Consider the following 18,399-nt stretch of genomic DNA (forward strand, 5'->3'; position numbering starts at 1 on the left):
CAACACGAACATCCTGTTTCGAGCGAAGAGACTATTCCAAGCGAACTACTCGATATAAAATATTATGTTATCGCAAGAATAAATAAACGCATTAAATATCTTCATACGGCGTTTTTCATGATAAAAAAAATATCATATAATACTATCTTGTATACAGATAGAGTCATTCAGCCACTAGATTCTTTACTGGTAAAAAAATGTCTGTGTTTGTATAAGAAAAAAAAACTTCCAGTTACGTTGAGTTACCATCCTCCAGAAACTGTTTTTTTATTATTACTATTATTATTATTATTATTATTGTTTCACATGAAGTTAAAACAAATAAAAATAAATATTTTCTCTTCTACACTCATACATAAGACCCACGTGTCTTACCGAGTTTGGTTTTAAAACATTTTACATTATTGTTTTTGTAACCGTTCAAAGGACATTCAAAGAACATTCAAACGGTGAGTATCGTAAAATCTGCATGTTATTGCTACAAATACGGTTCATCGCGACGACGAAATTATGACGTCACAGGCAGACTTTAAAATGAATATCTGTAGCTAAGTAGCTTGCTATAATGAAAAGTCGGAAAGAAGTTTTAATGGTATTTCGTCTTTGTCTCGTCCCGGTCAATAATTTTATTCAAAATAAATTATAATAGTATGTTTGCTTTGTTATACGGCCCATTAATTTTCAAAGCAACGATGAAAGACTTTTGAAAAATTGTAAGATAAAAAACAAAATAACAATTTTAATAAAAAAAAAAACTCAGGAAATCGTTGAATTTCTCTTTAAATTAATTTAGTATATTTATCATCAAAGTATATACATTTGTAAGGTTTAACGTACGAAAAAAAAAACAAATGACACAATTAAATGAAAATTACTCTTTACATGTAGAGTTCAGCCTCTATATATCAGTATAATATCACGTTCCCCAAAATATTTCAGTCGTGATTAAGTCGTCAAAATAAATATTCCATATTAAGATGTTCAAACTTAGTGGAGGGGCAAACTTTTGAGTGTTTGAAGCAAATTGTATATTTTAAATATTTTTACCCCCTTAACTACACCAAAGTAAGTTGCTGAGGGCTAACTCTAAACCCGGTAACATAAATTAATTATAATGTTTGTCGTGGTACTTGTGTTGAGGACTTGAGGTTGTACGATACCTAATGCACACGCGTAAAGATCCGGCAGCCCACCCACCCACCCACCCATATAGACATGAAGCAATATCGCGTCAAAAAGTTCTGCATCCCGTCGACCACGCAGAGTTCAATTATTTCAATTACAATATGTCAGTAACCGACTAAACGTTTGACTATAGAATATGATTTTAACATTATTATAATATTATACCTATAAGCCGATCACTCCCGGTCGACTATCACTTGACAAGATAAATACTACCTATGTATGTAGGTCGGCCATCGTCTTAATTACACATCGCTGTGGCGCCAACTGTTTTATATTTTGTACAGTTTACGACGAAACTGTATAAATTATATTATTATAGATACTTTAACGACTATGGCGACTATATAATATTAACACTGCCTATTGTAACGTTTGAGCCACAATGACTCGCATGGCTGTAATAAATTTTCTAACCCATTAATATCTCAACCGTTGCCTTTAACACATTTCCCGGGAATGCCCCTCGCCGAGTACGAAACCAATTATTGTGTCGAGACCTGTTAAAAAGTCGAAATTCATAGTAAATACAAAAATTCAAAATTCTATAACCCATGTGAAATGTACCTACTGTTATTGAGCCCGAAACCACCGATTGTAAGTATTAAAATAGAAAAATAATAACAATTGGTCTCAGAAAAATAAGTTTATAGTGAGCTTAGTTTGACATGAATCGCGTCACAGTGTGAACCCATTTTAAAACACCTTCGGAGTGATGTGTCAGATAAAAAATAATAATAAATTCACCTCTACGGTTCCCGGGGCGATTGAATACTTTTCTGGTATTATGAGATAAATTTTAATATTACAATGATATTAGTACATGTAATATGTGTAATATTAATAAATGTATAATAGCGTAGTGGAAAACGTTAGAGCGACTAACACGTGGAATGTTATACACACGCATACTAAAAATATTAACAATTCATTTTATGCGCACGATTATACGATGTATTTAATATACAGAATGATTCACCAATCGTATATGCTCAACCTTTTTTATCCTTAAATAATTTATTTAATTAAATACTGTTTTTTTTTAACATTTTCACAGAATAGTAAATAAATAGATGCAATAAAACTACCTAGTTATTGTAAACATACATTATGAAACTGTAATAGTAAGTTTCTATAATTTTCAAATCATCATAAACATATGATATCTTAAAAATGATAAGAGTATCAATATCCTTAGTGCTTAAAGTTCAATAAATGAGAAATAAATTATTCGTTCGAATTTCAGTGTACACGTCAATATTTTCAAAAAATGGTGGTTCTCGACAAATAAGTTAGCATCGCCACACGACAATCCTTAAATTACGTAGATCGAAAATCTCTATGTGACCTAATATAAAAATAGGTATTTATAAGCGCCCATACTAGATAAATTCAATAATCAGAAATGGAATAACTTATTCATTGTTGTAATAAGAGAAAATTCGGGTGAGCATACTGGCCGAATCACTCTGTAAATCTGTACATAATATACATCGACATTATTATTATTATTATTAATATAATATAATAAGCCTCATACGCACAGACGAGTCGGTGTTATTGGCCCCAAGCGAAATGTCGACGATCCACAGTTCAAATAATAACTCGTTCAGAACATACCTGGTGTCTGGTAACTATATGTATTTAATATTTATATAAATACAAATTGAGTGCCTTAACGGTACGCGCGAGACAGGTTCAGAGGAAAACTTTGTGTGTATTTTCCGGTGGCAAGGATTTCAATTTTATTTCCGATACAATCGCGTCGTTGTAATATTATTAGTAGTCGATGATATCACTGTGTGTATTAAAATATTATTTTGTTGAAAGTGAAAAATATTATATTTATTAAAAATATTGCACGAACGGCCCAGTTTGAATTAAAATCGAAACCGTTCTCAAGTACACAAAGCTTTCTGGAAAAAAATCACTAGACCTTTGTTCTATACTCGGCCAACGATGGTTTTTTATCAGTGTACGTCACACACAGTCTGCAGATGTACGACCTATGCTTGTACACGCTATACGTATAGTAGGTATACGAAAGTTTCCATAAAAACTAAAAAAAAAAAATTAAACATCATAAGAGACTTGCACGACTATCGTCTGAAAATTCAATTAAACATACTTTTCAAGCATCGCCACAGCGCCAATTAATATCAAAGAACCCGCCGTGATAACACTATAACGATATTATGCTCTCGGCAGTGCTGAAACAGACGTTTTAGATCATGATCAATATTACGGATATTAAATGCTCATACATCCCATAAATCTATAATCATATGATCAATATTACCGACATTAAATGCTTATACATCCCATAAATCTATAGTGTGTACTATGTTACATAATTTTTTTTTTATAAACTAAATCAAAGAAATACAAATTACAAAGTCATTGCAGTAAAAGGAAAATAAGTGTGCAGTATACATAGTAAAAATAAATGTTAAGCTAACTATCTATATTATATACAATACGTTCCCCAAAATATGTATGTGTATGTGTATAATAAGAATATTAGACTTGTGGGAGGTCACGGGTATCTAAATAAATAAATATGATAATACAGATATTTTTATTGGTACATAGGTATGCGCTTAGGGTGCACGACGAAAGGTCTGATACATTCGCATTGTTCTATTGAATTCATTGTATATGCGAACCGTCTACGACTCGTAGACGACTTTTGCACGCGGCTAATGAAAATTCCCTTGATTTATGAATTTCATACGAATTAATGTTTTTTTAAACGGTCCACAATACATTTTAATATAATAAAATAATTTAGGTGCGCCTATCGTTGGCGGTCTTCAATACGCGCGAGCGTTTAAATTTTCTGGGATATTTCATTCAAGCTCGTTTACAGCGTACGCGCATGCATAGTACAACTATTGTTGTAGCACCGGGTAGACTTTTTAAATGTAAAAAAAAATACACACACACAACAAAAGTAGGATTTCGTTTATAATACGGAAATAAAAATAAAATCTATAAGTCGTAGTACCCGCCATTAAAATATATATTTTACGCACGTGGACCGTATAATATTATAATTTATAATATTAAAGGTGTATTTTTTATTTTATAATTTTTTTGTTGATGATATTGAGCATTCATGACATGGTATCTAAGCTTAATTATGTTATTAAAAAACAATTCCTTTGGCGTTTTATAACAATAGATAACAACACTAATCAACGATGATCGAGGAAACTTAAAACCGTAATACCTACCGATGTTAAGATGTTATGTACATTAATTACAATATTGGTACACCTAATAATTGATTATGGGTGTATAAAATATATCACTGCACAACACTCGTACGCGATTTTATTTTAATTTACCTATACTCACGTGTTGTTCTATACTCGTATTCCTCTCGTCCCCACCACCCACCTGGTACGGTACTCTCCGCGAATGAAATATCTGAAATCGTTTTACGAAACCGGCGGGCCGGCGCGGTGGATTGTGTGGCGTACGCATTTATTATGGGTCGTAGTTAAATCCTCGCGGTGGACGTTTCCGGTTTGTATATGGGTAGGCTGTGGGTAGGCAGTGGGCAGGCAGGCAGGTGGGTGGAACGTAAAGGTGGACTCGTGGAGACGATTTCGTCGGGACGACCCATCAATTGTGCTCACGACAACGCTATTGAGACAGAATACGTAACATTTGTCAAGATTAGAGGAAATGCGAGTGAATTTGTATCCTGATAAATCTCATCGCTGACCACCACCACCACCACCACCACCACCGACTACGACGACGACGACGACGCGTTTGCGTTCATACGTTTAGAACGTTGAACGCGACTTTCTCGAATAAATTTCGCTGGAAAAAGAGGACCGCGCCGAGAATTTTGCTTATGAAAACTTTAACAATGATCGATGTAGTGCCCGCGGCCTCGGTCGTATATTATTACGATCACGTCAAAAACGGTAGGCGACTCTCACCCAGTCGCGCACTCCACCCTGCGCAAACGCGCATATTACTAGACGGCGGTACGTTCAAATATTATCGTTTACATACGCCCGCCGCCTCGTACGACATTATTTATTACTCATTATCGCGCGACAGACGCGATGCAGGCGAAAAATCACGTCGAGTCAAGAAGGGATGATGTCAGTTGCGGTGAAGCGGTGGGTTAGCGCCCGTAACGATGCAGTCATAAATTTATAGATATTATACAATTTAAACATTACAATGTTATATGAAATATAATGGGCGACGACAAAACATAATAGTACGGTCCCGTCGGCAGTCGGTAAGCACTCGACTCTCCTCCGCGATCCAGTTGTATTTTTCGAACTTTGTAGTTCATTAATTATCAGTGGTCATAATATATATACATATATACAGCGGCGAATCGTCAATACGCCCATCGACCATGGACCGCGGTTACCCTAACAGTTAATACGGTGTAGTAACTTTTTTTCGCGTTTCATGTGCAATTGGGTTGCATTGTGGTAAAGTATTGTTATCGCGACAAACGATATGCACGTGCAAAACAAAACTAATACCCGTATTAAATGAATTAAAATATACAAAACTAAAAGCGTTCTCGGTAATTTTGAATGGGGGGGGGAGGTCAGCTTTTTAATATAGTATAATCAACATACATTATGAATTAAAATCATAATTACGTGTAAGTAGTAATAGTGCATGTATATTTTTCAAGTTGAACCCCCCCCCCCCCACTCTAGGCACGCAACTGTACAAAATAATATTTTTACAGTTTTATATCAAAACCAACGTAACAATATTATTGTCATTAACAAACAGTATTCGAGAAACGATCGAGTCGACGAGTTCTGACGATCAAAATTGTATTATCAACTATTAAATAAGCATGATGCATATTGCGTATTGTACTGTGTAACTACTATGCTGCCACAGAATCATCAACCTTTCCGACATCACACCTTGATCAACTTAACCCACAGACCTTTATTTTCGGAGTATCTTTGGACTATAAAAGTTATTAATCGATATTCTTGGGGTTTTTTTTTTATAAGAACAAAGTTAAAATTGTGTGTCCCGTTTTTTATGTATATAATTTACAATATAATATATAAATGTATTCACCTTATTGTATGTAAAGGCTGTGGAGAACGATCAGAGAACTTAAAGATAAAAATAAAACAAAAGGCACCGAGTGAGCTAACTGTGTATGACTACACCCATCATGTACTATGTACAAGACATACGCCATAATAATATATTGTTATGTACGTATCGATATGGAAATAACACGTGAGCTCGGTTATTAGAATGGAAGAGAGGATAACAACATAACAGTATAAATATCGAAATTCAGTTAAACGTTCAATCCGCTAATAATGATTAAAACAAAAAAAAAACTGAATAATGTAGAATAACAATATTTTTTTTCAGGCACACTTCAAAGTGGGACTATTAAAATATTTAACTCTAAGTGGAGTTTATTTTAGTTGTGTTCGTAGTATTCAGAGATCTCGTAATTTTAAATCTACAACTAAAAACTAGTTTCTAAAAAAAAAAAATGGTAGAGCAACTCAGGCATTACATTTTTTTTATTTTTTTATTTATTGATCTGGAAATACAACTCGGCTATACTATTTTATAGTATAATATAATTTAAGTAATTAATATTTATAACTATCATTAAAATTATAAATAATATTATAAACTATTATTAGGTACAACTAGTTTTGTTTGGTTTACAATCCATTGAAACAACCTGAAAATAACCACGAATTGTTTTACCCGCATTCACTGACCCAAATAAGATTTTTTTAAATAAAAAAAAATATAAACATCAAACAAATTTAATTTTAACATTAATTATTGTAAAAACTTTGGAATATAAAATTACATACATTTAAATGTGTTCGTTCTACAATATTAACAAATAGCTTTCAATTTGAGTACAAAAACAAATATCGTAATGATGCAATTATATTGCTTTTAAACGTCGACTGAACATTTTTATTCAACTTTATTATAATTAAAAAAACCTATTAAACTAATTACATTTTGTTTTAACCATACTACAAAATAATTATATTGAAACTATTTTATAATCTTTAAAATATTAAAAATAACAAAATCAGTGACTGCTATTAATTCTATGTTAATAAAAAAAATAAGTACAAATAAGGCTATGTGAATGCTAATATTTGTATTAAACGGCGCATTGTGTATGCAATTTTAATACAATATGTGCTACAAAAATGTCATAAATCTCTTAGTCATTATTATTGTAAAAATTCAAAGCTCCTTAATAGATTACGTCAATATCATAACTTACCATCTGTCTTTAAATAAATAGTAAATATAATATACATATTAATTTGAAATATATATTACCGAATGAATGCTAGCAAAATTAAGTTATTAAATTATTTACTAACGCATAAATTTAAATCCCAACTCAGGTACACTAATTTTTTTTTCACCTAGAAAATAATACCTCATTAACTCAATGACTATTCATATTATCATTTTTCTGAACTATTTTAACATTCTTATATTCATCAATCTCGTTAACGTTTAATGGATGAATTCATTAAGAAATAAATAAAGTATTTATTTAATTTTGCCTGAGTTTTCATGAAACTCAGATACTTTTAAGATATTCGATAAAACAAAAAACCAAAATAAACAAGCCAATGCTAATCGACTAATACCAATTAATGATAAAAGGTAGTAGTAATAGGTACTTTTGTTTTAAATGTAAAGTGTATAAAAATATATTAATATTAAATTCACTTTAAGTTGTGATTTTAAGCACCGAAAAAATGCATGTGACCCAAATTTTTTTCTAATATAACTATTTTTATTAGAATCTTAATAATACAATGATTCTATTACATTATCATATTATGATTGACTTTGTAGTAAATTCGCAAAATTTTAAAATTGTATTCTGATAAGATTTTAAAACTATATTAATATTTTTACTCAACATTATCATAACGTACACTATGAATAAATAAATAAAAAATTAGTAAGAAAAAAAAATGAAAAACTTCAAGTTTCTAGAATAAAATATTGCAAAATAATACAAAACCTTTTCTTCGAAATAGGGTTTCGTCCACAGTATAATATGTTATTTGTTGTTGTTTTTCGTTCAGTTTTTTTTTATAAAAAATAAAAGTTCTAGACATTTCCAACAATAACGTGACATCTATCTAAAGTCTAAACTCCTAACATCAAATATTTAATCCGTAAAAATACTATTTTATAAAACACTTGGTGTAATTTTTTTTACCCACGTAGGTATATTGACACGAAATTGATCTTCCCATAAAAGTATATATATGATATCGATCATCGTAAAACCAACACTGCAGATCAATTCATGATCTAAGATATGATAAGGAAATCTAAATATTTTTACGATTAATTATGATTTGTTATCGTGCATTCGTACATAAATAATAAGCAGGATATAAACAAAACCGACTGATGTGCGGTACAGTAGTTGTGTTTAGATAAATTATTAATATTTTATCAAACGTTTCTAAGAAATCCCCTTAGGATTTAGAAAAACAACTGCGATAAAACTGCAAATACATAATACTGTAAAATTACAGTCTATGGAAAAAAAAAACAAAACAATATCGAATCATCGTTGTAAGACTGTCGGATAGCTCACCGAGAATCTAAAAAATGCATTACGCTATGGCCTGTGTAGTACTGCAATACAACACTGAAAAATGTTAAACTCTTTAGGCGAGCATAAAAAAAAAGGAATTCACGACAAAGCGATAGAACAAAGTCGGTCAGATCTCCGGTACAATCTCCGGGGTTGGTGGTTTTAACCGCAGGGCGCCCGAGAAATTCATACGAAATATGCAACTGCGACTGACGCCTCGGCAGACTGCACAACTGCAGTCGCGTCGATAACAATGCACAGCACAATACGGCCGATAATGATATATTATAATAAATCGCAGTAAGTACGAATCGCGATTGCGTTGTGCGCATTATAGTTGTCGTTTTTCGTTTTCCTCCGGCACTTCGCGCCGCGTACACGCGGTTAGGTCAGGTTACGTGGTAATGGTCGCGTACGACTCCGCGACGAGTGCCTAGTTCGCAGCGATTCGGCTCACGCGTTTTCGTTTTCGCACGCCAGTCTGCACAGTCACCACCGGTCTATCACCACTACCCTCGGAGGCGCTTATCAATCGATGTCTCCCCGCGCCGCCGTACAGGCGCGGACGGTATGACGTGCACACCGCGGGCTCGGCCTCGTCGTCGTGCCCGGCGTTATCTCGGCACACCGTAATAATAATATATTATAACGTGATAATAATGTACGCCATATTTTACGAAATGATATTATATTATGGTGTACGGTGTATATTGTGTGCAGGTAGTCCGTCAACGGCGTTTCACCGCAAGCGCCGCCGGTCGTCCCAGCGGGCGTAACCCCATTTTCCTCCGGGCACATCATTATTACTATTATTATTATTATATCGCAAAGTCGTCTATACCTGTATAACGTTTCGCGGCGAGGCGGCGAGGAGTGTTGACGAGAAAATGCGTGCAAAATGCGTGCAAATGTGTGTGTGTGTGCGTGTGTGCGACGAGGTTAGACGCTTGCTCGGTCGAATTTCAGCCGATTTCGTTCTTCTTCTTCGTTTACTATTGATTATTATTAAGTCGGCGCTTTGGCTTGATAATATTTTAATACCTTCTGCATACCGTCGAGGTTCGCAAGTCCGTACACTTGCGTGATATGCATTTTGCCTAGTCGTACGATATGCCAAGGCAATATTCGTGTGAAATTCGTTTCGACGCAACCGGTTTCGGTAAGACACGGAGTTTTGTTGTTTTGAAACCGACGGATTTTGTCGCAATCATGCGTTTTTTTCAGTCAAGAACGTTCGTTACTAATTTAAGATCTGTAAAGTAATTGTTTACACATCGTCAATATAGTATTGACGTAGACCGCCAAATAAAAAAAAAAAATTACAATTTTCTTATTTTTATAATAGGTATAGAATCAATAAATAGGAGGCTAAATGGTTAAAAATAATGGCAATCTCTCGTGTACAATAAAAACGGTTATAAACCAACAAACGAACAAAAAAAATGTATTCATATTTTATTCACACACATTTGAAATCAAAAATATTATTACGATATTACGTTTTGTTTAAAAATTATAAAAAAAGTGTAGAAATGTTTTTACTTGCGTATTTATCGGTTTTATACCTACTTTTATCGCACAGTTTAATGTTTTTTACTGCATATTTTAACATTTTTAAGAGCACTGTAACATTCAAGTGTTTTTTTAGTACACAAACTTACAAGCACTCCAAATTATTAACTTACGAAAATATCACGATTTAAATATTCGAATTCGTCTCTGCAGCTATTGGTATACCAACATGTCACATCTGCTTATTTGTATTGTCTGCACTTCTGACGAATAATAATTTATAACTAGTAGTCCACGAGTTCATATCGAATTGACCTCAAAATCAATTGTGTGAATAATTTTGTAATTTTTTCACGGACATTTAAAAGGGATTACAAGGAATTACATCTGGCTCGTTAAGTGATCTGCGCGTTTGACAGCACACTGTACTGTAGTGAAAATCTCTGCAACTGCGTACAATATTGAATTTAGTACAGATGCATATTATGTAGGTCAGTGGTGCAACAATATACCGTCACTGCAGCACCATGAATCAAAAACAATATTACGAATCTCGGTAGAATCAAAATATTATTATACAACATCGAATATATTGTTATTATTGTTGCATTCAAATGATGCTATGTAAATAATAGATTTAAAATAACCCAAGGGTATTATATTAGAATAAATATTATGCCAACAAATTATTATAGCACCCATATAAATATCGATCGAAATAATTTTTTTTTGCAGGCTTATATTGTCAAAACACGGGCTCCTAGTGAATCACATCGTATTTATAGGTATATCTTGTACATAATATATGATGTATCACGGCAGTAATATCCAAAATGTATACATAGTCCTAACTCCTAGGCATAATTCACATTTAATCTTAGGTTTAACGAATAATCAATTTTTTTTTCTACTATTATATTCTAGTCACGTTTTAGATCATTTTATTGTAATATCCTAAGTTGCAGATCGCAATAGAAAACTTTATCGTTAAAAACAACCTACGTCAAGAAAAAACACTAAGTTTCATTTATTGGACTATTAAACAAGAAACACAGATATAAAACTAAAATATTGAGTGCTTGAACAAAAACATGACTTGTAAGTTGTAATAGCTTATAGAAATAAAAACAAAGTTAGAGTGAAAACTTCCCATATTTTTTTCAAAGCGTGAAATAGATTTCATTCATAATATTAAAATATATTTTACATTATATACCATTGTTATATATATAATGTATAATAATATAATATAATATATAATCAATGATAATACTTAGTTTAAGAATGTAATATTATCTTCTAAAAACATCTATATTGTATGTAAAAATAAATTATGCATATGTGGTTTAATAATTATAATGAGTCTATATTATTAGAAATGTTTAATATACTTATATAAAATATATATGAAGTTTATATTTTTCAAAAATAAAAATAATGTATTATTAAATGATGTATTCATTTATTTGTTCTTTTTTTTCGTAGAAACCCAAAATGATTGATTGAGTAGGATAAATGTTTTTAGTATAATTGATAACCTTAGACAGGGTTAAAAAAAATAAAATAGATTTCTTACACAAAAAATATTTAGGTTTATTTTGATAAATTGGTTTTGTTCTTAACCATACCAATAAATGGTTGATTTTTATTAACGAAATGTCAGGATAGAATTTCGAACGTCTTCATAACTAATATATTTAATGGGTTGTTGGAATGGGTGTTTTCTATTTTTATTTTTATCCCAATGTATATTTATATACATATTTTATTATATTTATTATAATTATTTTTTTCTATGTTTCACTGTTTTAGCGACATTTAAACAATCAAAGGAACAATTTGAAAAATAATGTGTATGATAGTATGTCCGTTAAAATGTTTATCTATCATGAAACTTATTAATCATTTTTTTTTCTATCCTGAAAACTGTTTACCCGAAAATTGCGTAAAAACACGTCATCGGAAATCCATAACAGCTTCGTTGCCTAACTCAATATCTAAAAAAAAAGATAGGAGTCAAAATCGTCATCTGGTAATTTGATACAAAATTATTAAAAGTCTTACACCCTTATTATTACATAACATGTGTTATGAAAATCAAACATTTTAACAGCTTATAATTATATATTACGTATACTGACAGTTGTACATTTTCAACACTTCAAAAATATCGACTTATGTAATTTTAAATTAAAAGGTATACAATCATAGAATTTAAATCATATTAATAAATACCTGTTATTTAGATTGTCACTTCTTTTATAGCCTAATGAAAAAACAATTAATATTTAACAAAATGTTAATAAGCTGCAATTAATAGATACAACTAATATAGGCAAGTATAAAACAGAGCGAACGGAATCTCGAATAATATTTTGTCTTGTCACTCTCGGTTTTATAGCTAGGAGATTAGTTATTATACCGCACCTGTATAATACGTATACCTACATACCAATGAACAACATATATTATAATGAGCCATATCTCAAACGGAGTGGAAGTAAGTCGGCTCTTATATATACTATTACACACAACATTATAATCGAGCATTAAACCGGGTCATTAGATCAATAGTACATAAAAGTTTCCTATTTTGTTAAATCAAACACGTCCAAATAACAAATGGCTGCTATTGCATTTAAACACTAAGTGAACAGAAATTTAACAACTAAGCTTAATGCGCGTTTAAGGCAAGTAGTAATTATTTTATAAAACACACTAAACAAGAGGGTGATTATGGCGTGTCGAGTAAACCGGAAGTACGACGAGTATACGGTAAATCGAAAACAGCGAATGTTGATGTTATATTAAAACCAATAGTTTCACAATCGACTCAATCACGGCGAATTATTATACTTGTGTGTTTAGTTCGCTCACGTCATAATGTCTTCCGCTTGATTTCGTCTTATAGTTATTTATTTATCCTTAACTGGAGATTAGTATGAGAGCACAATAATATTGAAAAGTCAGGTCTCAGGCGTTGCATTGATGCGCACCAAAGTGCAAAGCAATAATAACTCGTTCAGCGTTATTACATTATCATAACTATTTTAATATTTTGTGAACGCACTTAAATCTACTAAAAATATTATACAACGTAATATATAAGTAAAGTCATGGTTTCAAACCTTAAATAATGCATGAGCTTTTGATTCAGTTAACACTATAAATGTAAAACAAAATTAATATTTAAACTATAGCAATACCATTTGCAGTTAGAACATTTATTGACTATTATGTAAAATGTAATTAAACTGCATAGGTACAATATATTATAAGTAGCTGTTTACATATTCAAATTTAAGATTAATTTAAATACCTGCATATTTAGTACAGTTAAAGGTGTTCTGTTTATAATTGCTTATTTAGAACACGAAATTTACAAAACAACTGAAAATTAGTATTTTTTTTTTTTTTAATACTCTGAAAGATAAATTATCCATATTAGAACAAACAAATTATATGTGAATATAGGTTGAATTTACAATTTCTGGGAGCAGTATATAGTTTAGTTTAAGAATTATAGTCCAGGTTGAATACTTTATCTTATGATAATATACTGAGCACGATATATGTATGTATGTCAATAACACGTTAGAACTCAAAATGTATAGATCAATCATAATTGAAAACAATCAACTAAAGCAAAAATCTTAAGCAAAATAATTTCAAGAATTGCATAAATTAATAACATTTTGTTATGATACAACCACTTGGCACTTTATATTTGAAAGTTAGGACTGAAAGGTTTGATTGCGTATAACTCGCATAACTGCAGGAATGATTTCCATTTCCTCGTTTTCCGTAAGACATTTTTATGTTCATTAAGTTCGTTTTGGAACTTTCAAAACTTGTCGTCGTAACTCTTACCCTCCACCAATGATGACGATCTGTCATGGCGCCGACGTCCGTATTCTTCAAATAATTACCCTATTATTTTTGGTTCTTTTCTCATAGAGGTACATTAGACCAATGATTCCCAAACCATGGGTCACGAAATCTTCTTGATGGGTCGTGACTCGCGGTTACAATTACTGTTATTTTTAGCCGTAAATTGATACCTATCTATATTGTATAATAATAATGGGAAGTCCAACTAGTATTGTTTAAAGTATGAAATATTTTTAGTAATCTTTATAATATTTTATTACGATTGTGGAATATTTGTTACCTTATTGGTGGGAATAATAAAATTGACTATAATAATAGTATTAATTTATGGCATACTTGATTTTTTTTGTTTAGTAGAGGGTCGCGTACCTAGTAAAGATTAAATTTATAGGTCACCATTGCAAACAGTTTGAGAAACACTGCATTAGACCATGTATTTTACTTCAGAGATATTTGTGAGAAAAAAAAATACAGAAAAGTACAAACGTTTTATTAACATTTTTAGGATAAATAATCTTTATGAAGGTTCAACTGAAGTCTTTGAGTATGCCTAACGGGTTCTAAAAATTCGTCTTTATATCAAATTTAAATAATAATATAAATTAATTTAATATTAATATTTGGTATTATTTAGCACCACAATAATATCACTCTATAAAATTTAATTTTATGAATGTTATTGATAACCATGCGTCGTTTAATTTATCGAAAAAGCAATTTAGAAAATTAAGAAATACATTTATTTTTGTTATTTACTTTTGTTTCGCCAAGTATTTTTCTATAAGATCGGAAGAGGGTGGATAATCGGTAGAAAAGTTTGGGGAACAATGGTTCAACTTGAAATATATATATAAATACATTAAATTTTAATATTATTGGAAAAAGTATCTATACACTTGCTGATAATAAATCAGGTACGCCGTACGCCTAACCAATAGTCAATGATATAATTAAATACGCTTATTTATTTAATGTAGCATCAATTAAATTACGTTAAACGACTTTTAAGTTTAGATATATTATCTTAAGTATACCCTGTACATGCTATAGAATATGCAAGACAAAAGTTTTAACTCAATAAAATTTAAATATGAAGTGAGAGAAAGAGTCACCACTTCCTCAAAGATTCGGGGGAAGGTGGTTTGGTATTTTAAAAACATGGTAATGTGATTGCTTGGTCAATTTCTATAACGACGGCAAACTGGCTTGTCATGTAATTTATACTAGAAACGAGATTGGAAATAAGAGGATTTGAGTGATTGGGGCATTTTTATGGAATTTCGTGTAGTAATGGGTGTAGGTAAGAAGTGTTTGTATATTGAATTTATGGTGTAACGCGCGATTACTAAAGTCCCAATAGAAAACGTTTACTAGCAATCGAAGATATAAAGATTAGAAAGGTTTGGAATAACTCTAAGCTAGATATATTGAGAGATCCCCAAAGTTAAATACCATGTAGCCGGTCATTGAAGGACAAATCAATTGTTTATAAATTAGGATTTTGCTTCCTGGAGGAATCAATAAACTTTACAGTAGGTATCTTATTTGCATTTATCAGTAAAGTGGCACTATTAAATCAACTATTTTTCTTACGTTATTAAAGAAGACATATCAATAATGTTACAATATTGTTACACTTGAAGAAAAAAAAATTTTAATTTATATGTAATATATATATTAATATGTATTGAAATGGGCATCAATAAGTTTCACCATCATCTAAGTTCGAAAAAAATTGACTATTCCAAAATATTTTGCTTTATCAATATTTATATCATACATGAAAGGTCAACTCTGGTTTGAAAGGTCAAATTATGCTCCTACCCCTTTAAAATCTGAGTAAAATATTATGGTAAAGTACATATCGTAAATATATTAAAGAGTTAAAATAACTAAACTTACCAGTTCTATGCATATGAGTATGGGTAGTTAAACCATGTTTCAAAAAATAATTAATCACGCGAAATACATTAAAAACCCGTCCTGCTCAATATTCATTAACTACAAATTAAAATATCAAGTATAGTAAACTCGTTGGGGGAAGTACTAAATTGTATTTTCTACCTGCAAGAAAATCATCCATTAGGCTCATATATTGGTTTAAAAAGTAAGAACTTTGTTTAACGTTAATCCAATGGGCAATGCTATTTGTCAGCAGACATAAATCCCACCTAACAAATTATTATCACCGCGCGACGTACATTTTGCAACACCACTCAAATACGATGAAACTCGTTTTTTAATTTATTTAACGAAGACGACGATGGTGGAGATGATTTTAATCCCAATGCAATTAAATGTCGAAATATGTAAATAATACAATAATATTTTAATATTCCGAAATGGATTAATACCGTAAAGGAGGTACCTACTTATTATTATTATTATTATCAAACATTTTATTATTAATAATACCATACTAGGCAATAAATATTATACACACAATAACGAATATAATAATTATGTCGAGGTTAAGATTCAAAGTTAAATGACGGTATTGTGCACTTTGATACGTTCTTATTTTCATACTAATATGATATGTCAGGTTATAGAATATCGCCAACTACATTAGCGCGGGGTGATGTACACGAAACAATACGTCACGTCAGACTGCCTGAGCAAACAGAAGACATTCTATCTGACAAACGATCTGAACTATGAGTATTACGGAGTACGGTTATTTACCTACTACACTATTCTAGTATTGAGGTGGTAAAATAAAACAGAAAGTCTTTGGCGAGATTAAACGACCATATAGCTATACCAAAAACAAATCTAGGGTTTCTCCTATAAATCTACCAGGTTCTTATTTGTAAATCTATATGGTTAATACATTCCATAAAAGTATGTTGGTTTTTGTCATAAGAATAAATAAATATTACGTAGGTCCACGGTGGTCCATCAAACTTAAATTTAATCTTTAAATCACTATCACACTGACAACTGAGGGTATCTTAAAATAAAAAAAAAATTGAATTCTCGGTGTCTGGAATTTGTATTACTATCACCGTTATTATAGATTTTATTTCCAATAACTCCGAACAACTTGTATTTCATATAACCTGCTACACTAACTCTACAAACGATTATCCAGACTGTTTTGCTTTTAGTTTAATATAATATGTATGTAAATGTAAAGGCAAATTGCAATACAAGGTATCACAGTAAACATAAAAACAAAACAAACCTTTCGAAGTGCCTCAAATAAAAATCCAACTGGATATTGTTGAGAATTTCCTGATAGGTCCCTTTGATCTTCAAATCAATCTATTTTAGTTCAGCAAAATAATTGTCCAGAAATTACTCAACAGAAGCAACATTGTGGTAATATTATGAAATTGTACCTACCAATGTTCTCTAGAAGAATTGATAGGCCTTCAACTAAAAAGTTAAAAAGTTTACTGTTACAAATATTTACTATAATATACCCAAATAAGGTAAATGGTAACTAATAATAAATAATAATAAATATTACCATTTATTATTATAGTATGATAATATTAAGTGTGTTGGATGATTTCATTAAAATAGTTCAAACTTAAATTCTACTTAAAAATACAAAATATTACCACGCCGTTAATTAAGAATAAAATATAATTTATTACTAAATTTTGTATAGGTACTTACCAACACTTTCAGTTATTTTATTAATTCATGAATAATACTATTTTTTTCGACTTAAATTTACCAATATTGAGTGCTAATATAAACCATCCAGTGTTTCCGATACTTGGAAAACAAAATGTTAATTTTGGGTCTTAGATGTTCCAGAGAACATAAGTAAGTACTTCCAGTTTGGATCAACGATTCCTGCCAAGATTAAATGTTGCCTTCTGCTTCCCTTAAAAAATAAATCATGAATATGATTAATTAAGAAAATAAAAGTTGGATGTTAAATGAACATCATTTATGACTTTATTATCTAAATCATACATTATTAATATTATTATATCTAAATTATACTATAGATACCTATAAATAGATTTTCAACATAATACAATAAATATTGACGAGTACAATTATTATTTATTAGAGTTTTCCATTCCACAAACTTTTACTTAAGACATATATTATGTTCATTAATCATACGTCTAAGACAACCTTGACATTTTCAATGTCTGATCGACTCATTTTCAATTTTTCTCAGTAGTCTTATAATAATTCCCTAG

At 30.8% G+C, this 18,399-nt stretch overlaps 1 long non-coding RNA gene across 1 annotated transcript in view; it reads right to left on the reverse strand.

Moving 5' to 3' along the window:
• The window catches only part of LOC111042651, a 41,522-nt gene extending 23,836 nt beyond the window's left edge, over window positions 1–17,686 (reverse strand). Inside the window, exons 1-2 of the long non-coding RNA XR_002605490.1 lie at window positions 17,579–17,686; window positions 17,418–17,497 (exon numbers count right to left, since the gene is read on the reverse strand). This is a non-coding gene — a long non-coding RNA (uncharacterized LOC111042651). The remainder of the gene's footprint in view (window positions 1–17,417; window positions 17,498–17,578) is intronic.
• Between the last annotated feature and the right edge of the window lie 713 nt (window positions 17,687–18,399).

Source organism: Myzus persicae, unplaced genomic scaffold (assembly GCF_001856785.1).
Source record: "Myzus persicae strain clone G006 unplaced genomic scaffold, MPER_G0061.0, whole genome shotgun sequence".
NCBI classification, from domain to species: Eukaryota; Metazoa; Arthropoda; class Insecta; order Hemiptera; family Aphididae; genus Myzus; species Myzus persicae.